The 11,164-nt window shown below is 33.5% G+C and overlaps 1 protein-coding gene and 1 long non-coding RNA gene across 5 annotated transcripts in view; one reads left to right on the forward strand and one right to left on the reverse strand.

The window, feature by feature from the left end:
* Positions 1-1,722, forward strand: part of LOC130902398 (uncharacterized) — a 124,153-nt gene extending 122,431 nt beyond the window's left edge. The window contains exon 3 of the long non-coding RNA XR_009060389.1: positions 15-1,722. This is a non-coding gene — a long non-coding RNA (uncharacterized LOC130902398). The remainder of the gene's footprint in view (positions 1-14) is intronic.
* The window catches only part of LOC130902356 (insulin-like receptor), a 150,154-nt gene that overhangs the window by 67,763 nt on the left and 71,227 nt on the right, over positions 1-11,164 (reverse strand). The gene's annotated exons all lie outside the window — the stretch shown is intronic.

Consider the following 11,164-nt stretch of genomic DNA (forward strand, 5'->3'; position numbering starts at 1 on the left):
TGGAGTTGTTTCAGAGTGATGGAAGAGGTCATTTGTGATCAACAAAATGCCATCCGAGTTATTACGTTATGAGGCGAACTGGAATAAAGGAGATACACTGGCCGGTTGGTACATTTACTATAAAAAAGTTATAACAGATAAGTACCTGAATCCGCAAAGCGACGGGGAAAAATTGGAGTATCGGGTAGTGTAATGCAGATTTAATTTTTCATAACTCTGCCCCTGTACATTTCCGCAATGAGTGGTTGCAGATTTTGATTCCTCACCTCCAACTTAATTTACACCGAACTTAGAATGTTCAGAGACGGAATCACCAAAGAAAAACCATCCCTAAATAATGATCTCAGCTCTTAAGCAGCAAACAGAACTGAAGCAGTAATTTATGCAATTGAAAATGTGTTCAGTTCAATCTAGAGAAATACTGCAAACAGGAGATCATCACCCTGTCCGATAGCCAGCAGCCATTAGAGGTTTAAGCTGCAATATCATTAAATATAAACTTGTTTGGAATTGGCTACAAAAATAGGAAAGCTAGGCAGAAAAAATGAAGTTATCCAACAATGGATTCCGGGACATACCGAAGCGAAGGGAAATTAAATAGCTGATAAGCTCGTCAAAGCGGTGGCGGACAAGTCTTTCATTGGATACCTTCTGGGATATTAGCTATAGAACAATAGAAATTGCACTGAAAATAAGGTAGATAAAAGCAAAACCAATTATTGGGACAACCTACAGAGGCTGAGACAGGCAAAGACTTCCTGGGAAACTATAACCAGAGAAAATCTGCTGAATGTATCAATAAATTAGAATAATCTACAAATACTAACAGGGTATTGTCGCCTCAATGGACACTTGAAGCCTCTTGAAGCAGATTTTGTTGCATAGAGGACGAAACCTCTATCCATATTCTCTCGATGTGTCAAACACGAAACTCCAGATCAATACACCTAAAAGCGTATGAAATAGAAGACGGAGATCTTTGACAGCTACAACCATCCCATATTGTGGAGTTTTTAAAACGAGTGGGGTTGAGAGATCAGTTGTAAACACTGGGTTCCCCAGAATCGCATCAAGAAATGGGCCGCAGTGTATATGACGCTCCTATATCACACCATATATTTCACCATAATAAACGTGATAAGAGAGTTGCTTTACAAGTTTTTAAAATCGAACAATACGTGGTGTTAATAAGTTGGGTACTCACTTTATTTCAGAACATTAACGCAATTTTGAAATTGACTAAATTGTTTGGATGTTTAAAAGACGCCAGTTTAAGCGAAAATGGAAATCATCTATGAAAGCATACGTTAAATGATATTTTATAAATTTAAAAAAAAACCTTACTCAACAACAATTTACAGAATCGCTTCGTGCAGTTTTTGGTAATGAAGCACCATCAGAGAATGCAGGTCGGGCGACTGTCAGTTATGCATGTCGAGAAAATTCTCCAAAATCGGTTGTCATTCGATTAGAATCAATGTCTCATTGCCTGTATTCACCTGATTTATCGTCTTTTTCTTGTTTCCCGCTATCAAATAAAATATGCTCGAATAGCGATTTCCATCACCTCAAAATGCTGTTGACGACTTTTCAAACAATGGTTCTACAATATCAGTTTCAAAGTGGAAAATATATTTCTAGAATTAGTTTGAGTTTATGCAAAAATATATATAGGCCTCAACAGGAATATTTCGAAAAGCAATAAAGCACTTCGAACTTGTTCGTTACTGTTTCATTTTTTGTAAAACTTAAAAGGCAGCCCGCATACAGTAGTTTTGAAACATGAAACAGTTAAAAAAAATCTCTGATAAAAAATCTGTTATAAAATTTAAAAAATCTCATCGTTTGTTTCCCAATATATCGACAATATCCCAATAAAATTTGAAAACTTATTTTTAATTTTAAAAAATTTGATAAATCTTCTTAATGCTTAATTTGGTTTTAATTAGTTAAGTATTTTCTAACAAAATTCTATGACGAATGAAAAGTACTAAAATTATTTGAATAAAAAAATGGATTTTCACAATTTCTATTTATATATCATCAATATCAAATGATTTTTCAATAAAATTATTATTATTTCTATTTCGAAGAAAATTTCTTACCATATGAGTACCGATGCTAAAATTTGTTCACTGGACAAAAACTGCTTGAAGACTGCCGTGAATAGCACCAGGTGTAATTGTAAATATTATAAGGTCACATTAATTATAACCTTTAATATTTGCAGATCAGTCAATCGACCTGGTCAATTAATAAGGATTCATTGAACTAAGATTCCTTAATATATACTCGTACATGTTATTCATACACGTCCGATTGCATATGTGAGAAAATGAACGTTTATTTACCGGCGGGCGGTCGCGACACAATAATCAGGATCAATTATCTAGGAATATCAAATTTGAAATGAAAATTTAAACTATTTCGACTTTTGATCACCACATATCTTTTTATAATAAAAATATACAATAATTAAAATAATAGTAATTTCTAAATCCGAATCCAGTTTTCAATTGAAGGCGACCATAGATCCAGAGACGCCAGCTGTTTCTCTCTGTTTTGGTTAGATCAAGGTAAAGCTACGTTCCGCTTCTTCTACCGCCACACAGCCGGTGATCTCCTTATTATCCATCTCAAATTATAATATGTCAGAAAATAATTGCCTAATTCGTAAGCACGCTTCTCCAATTTCAGAAAGATCGTTGCACGGATATCCATTTAGGAACACGGAGCACAACCTCTACCTACCTACTCGACGTTCGGAATTAGTTAAGTGCTCAATATTTTACAATGGAAAAAATGCACAATCACTTGCCAATTGAAATCAAATCGATATCATCTTTTCCCGCATTCCACAATAATTTGAGGGCATATTTACTGGAAAGTGCCTTCTACTCCGTAAACGACTTCTATTCTGATAATTAATTATTTTCAGACATGCTGCATACTGATTTAATTTTTGCTATGGACTCATATAGACTTTTATACTAATTATTACCTATAATTTTGTTACTCGGTTTTCTTCTGTATTTTGAAATTTTATTTTATTTATATCTTTATTTAATTATTTTGTTTGTAGTTTTGACAAGCTTTTGTCTACAAGCTTTTGTCTATAATTGTAACAATTTTTTGGACAATTTCTCTATTCCAAAAAGCGTACCCGCTGGGTTTGTGGGCGTTATTCGAAGAGCAGAAAATCAAAAAATGATGCTTTACAATTATAACGGCTATTAATTATCAAGAACATCGTTATAAAGGACTAAATTTGGTTTCATCGTACAAGCAAAAGAGTAACTAACGAATGAAAACACTCTGTATAATCAAGAACCAGATTCCACTCTTCGTTAATAAGTTATGGCAACCATGTTCCAAGATTCATGGGATATTATCCTGAAAAGTGGCCAAATCATCAAAGCAGATCGTTATTGTGCCAGTTTGGCAAGGTTATGCGAAGCCACGCAAACGGCCGTGTATTAGTTGAAGTTGTTCATGCCAGATATTATACTGTATCTCGTGGAGCAACGTAGAAATTGTTGCGACGGTTCAGGTAGGAAATATGGAGTTACCATTCAGGCTAATTTTAGCCACCAGTGACGAATTTCGAAAGTTGAAGGAAACTGATGTGAAAATTACCGCTGGATTGATGAAAAGTGATAAATATGGGAAAACGGGTTGGTTTTGCGTAAAAGCTCTAACAAAAGTTCCCAAACTCTCTTCTTTCGAAATATTACTGGTTTCAGGAGACTGATATATTTCCGCCATATTTTCAAAATGCGTCGAACAATATGAAGATGAGTTCACCTACACCACTTTGGGAAACATTGTTCTAGGATTTTATTCAAAAGTGGTATGCACGTATATCTATCAATACCCTTTTGTACTAGGTATATACACAAAGTTTGGTTACACAAAAAAATTATTGTATAAAAATCTACAACTAATTTTCTATATGGTTTCCAAAGCTTTCTAGGCACTTGTCATAGCGTGGCACAAGTTTTTGAATGTATTCTTGATAGGAGGTTGCCGCCTATGTTCCCAACCAAGTGGTAACATGTTCTTTCAGCTTATCATTATCATTGAAGTGTTGACCATCAAGATATTAGATGTAAGAAGACATGAGAGTCAGGGATGTAATTATCCCATCTCAATATTAGTTTGTCAAAAAGTGCGTTTCCCATCCGTTGATTTTTGGGTTGTTCATTAAGAATTTTGGATACCCAACGTGAGCAAATTTTCAAAAATTTCCATTTTTTAGTAACATTTTTATGAATGAGTAATAAGTGAGATTTGCGAAAATTCCACAGCAATAGCACTAATTGTAAATTCACGCTTCTACTTAAACAACTTTTCAATTGCGTGAACCAGATCATCACTAACCAAAGAGAGGCGTTCACATCGTGCACAAGTGACGACATTTTCAATTAAGGCTGACATCATTAAGAAGCAGTACAAAGAACACGTCGACAGCAGCGATCTGAAAATGTACATTTCTTCGGCGATACCGCTGATATAAATAAAAACAGAACTACGTTGTGTATATACTTCATATATTTTGTCGATTATTATAACCATTTCTTTTTTGATCACCCTTTGCGGAATTTTATGCGCATAAATATGCTAGGGTTGGTTGAGTAAGCATTATATTTTAATTACGCTATAAATTTAGTGAAATTCAAGGTAATAACAATCGCTATATTCTACTACTTTTCAACCTTATTGTATTGTTTAAAGTGGCATGAATAACTTCCTGTATGAAATTTTTACACTCATTCCATCTTCCAACAAGAGTTTTGTACCACTTTTGATATAATAGTACCTTTGTTTGCGCTCTGACTCCGAATCAGTTTAGGGACCGATTGTATTAGTACTTTTAACATGATAGTTCTCTGATTATGTTCGCGATAAATCAACATTCTGTATGAACTCATAATCAATCATACGTATTACAGCATCCTAAATTGTTTACTGTTTACACCACCACTACACTAACACTCACAATTACGATGTCTGACGCGCGTTCCGATAACCAAGTTATCGTCTTCATATACTGAAGGTAAACTAAAACTTAATGACTTGACTTACCTGTTTTATACTAAATTTTCTCACCGATAAGTCTTCTTCCGTGAAAATTAATCCCAGTGGGAAAACCTCCTTGGCGGGAATATTCACGTTTATTCTTGTATGTATGTATATTAAAAATAGGAAAGGGGAAATAATAATAGATGAGACCTAAAGAAACATTGAAACGTAGAAAACGAAAGTGGACAATGGGAGGAGCTTACAACCCAAGATTGGAATAATATCGAAAATATATTGCCTTCAACAAAGGAGGAAATGCTATAAATAATTCAGGGGCTAAAAATCGGCAACTGCATGCAAGACGAGATTATATCATTTAATAAGCAATATATGGGAACACGAGGCAATACCAGATACGTGTAAATTGGCAATAATGGTACCAATACACAAGAGAGAAAAAAGAAATGAATGCAGAAACTAGAGGTATAGCGCTACTAGATACAGCCCTCAAAATTTTGACTAAGGCTATAGATAAAAGTTTGAGAGTATATGAAGAAGACTTGTTCGGAGACTACCAAAGCGGGTTTAGAACTGGAAGATCAGTCACAGACCATATTTTCACTCAGTGGCAAGCGCAAAAAATGGGGTATGAATATGATCTGCCAATTTACTCAGTTTTTATAGATTTCTAAAAAATTTACGACACTGTGAAATGAAACCATTTGTACAGCATTATGAACAATCTTGTTTTCAAAAAAAGTCCTAAGAAAATGATACTCGAAAATGCAAAAACGAAGGTACAAAAGACAGGACTAAAACAGAGAGATTCTTTATCCACTACGCTGTTCAATATGGTATTAGAATGGATAATACGTGAAATCAGTTTGAACAGAATATTGACACTAAAAACGTGAATCTACGAGTCCACGAAGTAAATCGAAGTTCAAGATAATGACAACACCACAAAGGAAAAGAGCAATGAGAAGTTTTTCAATACAACTGAACGAAGAAAAGGCAATGACATAAGAAACAAGTTAAAAGTTATGTATATCTTGGGGTGGTTATCAAGGACGACGGTGACGAGGTATAAAATCTGGAAGCGAGGATGACGAGGGGAAGTGGACAGTTGTCGGCGAAGCTATATTTATACAAAACAATAATTAGACCCACAGTGAGTTACAGAGGAGAAAAGTGGATTCTTAACAAAGCAGAGGAAGATAAGTTAGATATATGGGAAAGAAAAATACTTAGAAGGATACTAGGCGATAAAAAGGAGGGTGATTTATGGTCGAGAAGAACAAATAATGAAATAAAGAATCTATTTGGGGAAGCAGAGCTAAGCGAAATAATAAGATCCAAAATAATGGAGTAGCTGGGTCGCATACAGAGAATGCCAGATTTTAGAGCAACAAAAAAAATGATGGGCATAGAACAAGGAAAAGATGGTACGCAGAGGTGGATGAAACACCTAAGAGAAAGAGAGAGAGGGGGGGGGGGGAATTCGGGACTGGAAAACGAAAGAATAAATAGGAAAGAGTGGAAGGGAATCCATTCTATGGGTCTAAAAGGCCTGTGTGAAGCACAAGTCAAATATTTAGGTTTTAGTTTACCTTCAGGCTCTGAAGACGATAGCTAGGTTATCGAAAATCGCGTCAGTCAGTGTAATTGTGAGTGTTTGTGTAATGGTTGTATGAATATCACCAACGATTCCAGAAATTCCAACTTATAAACTGATTTGATATTGATTCTAAATTGACCCGCGAAAAAAGCTAGTACTTATACTTTCCTCTCTTCATATTCGTATTACAACTTTATATCCAATTCCCTTTGTTAATAATAGGTGGGAATACCGTACCTTGTTTTTTTTTTACTTAAATACAGTTCTTATATAGAGAGGATTTATTTTGCTATATGTACATAACTAAGCGATTATATAAGTACTATAAATTCATTGCAATCATTTATCAAGGTTACACGTTTCGCTGCCTACTGAAAAACAATAGCAGATAACTAACTACCGCAGTAAATGAATACCAGTACTAAAAAATAACCACTGTATGTTTATTTGAGCATATTTCAAAAAATTTTCAAACTCATAATTCTTATTATAAGCAATTTTACAGATATTTATAACAAACAAACAATCTTCTTTCAATGAATAATATTTATTAGGGCCCCTTGGTACTTTATGCGTAACAAGGACAGGGTAGTCAGTAGGTGGAACCAATTAATGCGAACTTTGCAGTTCAGTACATATAATTTTTGATATTTTTCGGATAAAAATGGCATAAACGAACATAATTACTTAACAAAAAAAGTTGATTGGAAATTATTACTGTTAAGCTATATCAAGATAAACTATCAAATATACTTTTACTTTTCCATTCCTCTCTAGCTATTTGATGTAGTAATCATTAGTTGTCTTTAATGTGATCTACATAATATTTGATGTATCGCGCTACACTACTTTTCACCTCAATCCTATAATATGTACAAAATTTTAAGTATTCCGCCATGTTTCGTAAACTTCAAAACCTTCAGTCTCTGAAGACGATAACTTGGTTATAGAAACGCGCGTCAGACAGTGTAATTGTGAGTGTTAGTGTAGCGGTTGTGTGAACAGTGTATTCAGTATCAATATCGCCAACGGTTCCAGAAATTCCAACATAGTTATCGGCTTCAGTAATGAAAAATTTAACCTCAAGCACTTCTTCTTCTTTACCGACTATACTTTCCTTTTATTGTCTTGAACAGATTCAAATGTTCCACTAAATTAACTTGAGAGATTGTTCACTAAACTAACTGTGCTTCGACACTTACTTAAGAATTGCATCTAATTCAACCTATCCAAAACATATGCAACGACTATCTGATGTTCGCGAAGAGCCAATTCAAATGCCCCACAAAATTTAATACAATTAATTTTTGCAAACATACAACTATTCACCTTAAAAACAATTGAAAACAATAACTAAAACCTAGAACAACATCTACAGCTCACATATTATACGCAAGCTTACGATATTATAAAAAAGTTGTATATTAAAGTTGTATGAGGTTGAACAGTTTTAGATGTCCCAATGAAACTAAGAAAAATGGTGGAACTAACTGTGGATAGAACCGATATTAAGTATTGAGGGATGGAAGGCTATCAGAAAGTTTTCAAGTCAAAAAGAGTGATGAAACAGGAGGATCCCTTATCTGTTTACTTCTCATCTTCATATTGGATGTAATCATAAAGAAAACACAAATACATACACAAGGTTTAATGTGCCACCGAAGGCATCAAATTTAAGCATATGAAGACGAATTAATTGTATTACCAGCCAGATCCCGAGTGAATTAGAAGAAGTATATAGTAGATTGGAAGAGGAATCAAATAGATGGAAATTCAACGGCAAAGGAAGAAGCAAGGGAAAACAGATTTTTCAGGAAGGAAAACCTCTCTATCTCGTTTCTAATGTGACTCTTAGTATGACTTCCTATATCGCCTTTTTTGTTGTTTGCATCTCTAGACATGAAACGTATTGTCCATATACCACATAACCCCTTTAATTAACGTTTCATTTCAAAATGGCACTTTTCCCAATTGCCTTAAGACGGCTATAATTATACCTCTACATAAAGGAGGAGATAAAAATTGTTGTGGACAATTCCTTGAAATGGGAGTATATTTCCGCCTTTTCTAAAAAAATTATTTCCTCTTGCTTTGCGCCGAGATTAGTTTTCAAAGAACTGAACTTATCCACCTCCTCAACAGTCTATTATGCGTTTATTGAGTCGCATCTCCGATATGCCCTTCCTTTTTGGAATACGTGTGGTGCGACTCAATTTGAGCGAATCTTCAAACTACAAAAGAGGGTTGTTAGATATTTACTCGGACTAAAAAGCAAGTTCTTTAAAAGATTAAAAATTCTGACTCTCCCTTCTTCATCTTTGAATCCATTTGCCTAATTCATAAGCACGCTTCTCGAATTCCAGAAATATCGTTGCACGGCTATCCACTTAGGAACGTGGAGCACGACCTTTACCTACCTACCCCATGTTCGGAATTAGTTAAGGGCTCAATATTTTACAATGCAAAAAAATTCACAATCACTTTCCAATTTATATTAAATCGATATCATCTTTTTTCACATTCCGCAATAATTTGGCGGTATATTTACTGGAAAGTGCCTTTTACTCTGTAAACAACTTTTATTCTAATAACAATATTCAATTGCGGAGATGCTGCATACTGGTTTAATTCTGCTATAGATTTATATACTAATTATTACCTAGTACTATTACATATAATTTTGTTACTCATTGTGGTTTTCTTCTGCATATTGAAATTTTATTTATTTATTTTTATGTTTTTTTTAGTTTTTACAAGCTTTTGTTTGTAAATTGTAATATTTTTTTTACAATAAAGCATTTCTCTCTCCATACGACAGCCGAAGGAAAACAACAGTTAATAAGTTGTGCAGTACGCAGATAGAAGCGTCTCTTAGGATATCTCATTGCCTGTATTCACCTGATTTATCGCTTACTGACTTTTGCTTGTTCCCCATTGTCAAACAAAAATGCTCTAATACCGATTTTCATCCAACTCAAGGTATTGAAGACTTTCAAAACTATGTTGGCTTTTGTGAGTGCAAAAATGTCGTTAAGGGCGAATGTTTTTAAAAGCCATAAAATACTTTATTTCGAACTTGTTCGTCACTGTTCCACTTTTTGTAAAAACTTAACTGGTACTTCTCTGCTTTTACTTTTTATAATCTATAAACTATTTCTCACTGAAAATTATAACAGACTTCATTCTATTCGATTGTGAACTTGACATTGACAAAGTTGTTTCATGCATATATTAAGATTATTACTGTTGCCTGTGGATTGTGAAGCCAAAAAATGTTTATTTATACATGAATGCTAAATAGATATCAAAGATTTCTAGCTACATTTTTGACCTGATACATATTTCAACTTTAATAAAAACCAATAATTGTTATAAGGCAAGATATAAAATCACAAAAAAAGAGTAAATACCAGCTATATGATATTACGTTTCCTCAACGTTTGCAGTGAACCTTTTTTTTTTCAAAAATATGCACAAGAAAAATCTAAATGCAATAAAAGGAATGTTTATTTCTAGTACAATGTAAATTCTAGAGAAAATTATGCTGAAAAATGTGATATAAAGGTGTAGGGCGCGGAAATCATCCCTTCACATAGTTTTTCAACTTTGAAGTTCCAGAAGAAGAAAAATAATTTATACATCATAGTTCAGCTTCGCATATCCTCATTATCTGATGATGATTCAATAGTTTGATTATAAGACATAAAACCCTGTTTTTTTAACAATTTTTGTCAATTTGTAAATAAACGTAGAGGTTGGAAAGGTTTGAGGCGACTTTTTTCGAAGACGTACAAAAGCAGCAGTTACACCAGAAAACATAAAAGTCCTTATAATCGTGATGGGAAGTCGGGAAAAGAGAATGAGATATCACGAAAAGATTATAAGGAAGTGTTCACAATATTTCACGCAAGCACTTGAATTTATTTCCAAATGGGTGCTGCGTTTCCTCACAAGAACGATTTGATAATTATTCGGAGTCGCTCACGCAAAATAAAATGGATTTTTACCATCTATATGTGGCCATGAATGAAAACTAGATGCTCCAATACATGCCTCAATCAAAACAGCATTCGTGGACTGGAGCCAGCGAAGTGAGTAATCAACTGGCAAGGTTATGAACTCTGTATTCTTAGATTCACACGTGAAATTGTACATCGATTTAGAAAAGTAAAAAAAAAAACAGTGACATTATTGGACCGATTGAAACCATCAAAAAACTGTCGAATGCACAAGGGTCTGCGGAAATTTAGTAAATTTATCTTTGAACTGCTTTCTCGTCCACTATAATTTATATTTTTATATATATATATATATATATATATATATATATATATATATATATATATATATATATATATATAGTTAGTTATATATTAATGCATATAAATGTTCTATTTTAAAATGAGTTTTTTCTGATAGTTTTTAAAATAAAGTTAAAATATTTATAAATAATAATAGTAAATATAAATATTTATATTTTGATGAAGACTTCAAGAAAAGTCGAAACGTCAAAATTTATCTTTC

The sequence above is a fragment of the Diorhabda carinulata genome, chromosome 1 (assembly GCF_026250575.1).
Source record: "Diorhabda carinulata isolate Delta chromosome 1, icDioCari1.1, whole genome shotgun sequence".
NCBI classification, from domain to species: Eukaryota; Metazoa; Arthropoda; class Insecta; order Coleoptera; family Chrysomelidae; genus Diorhabda; species Diorhabda carinulata.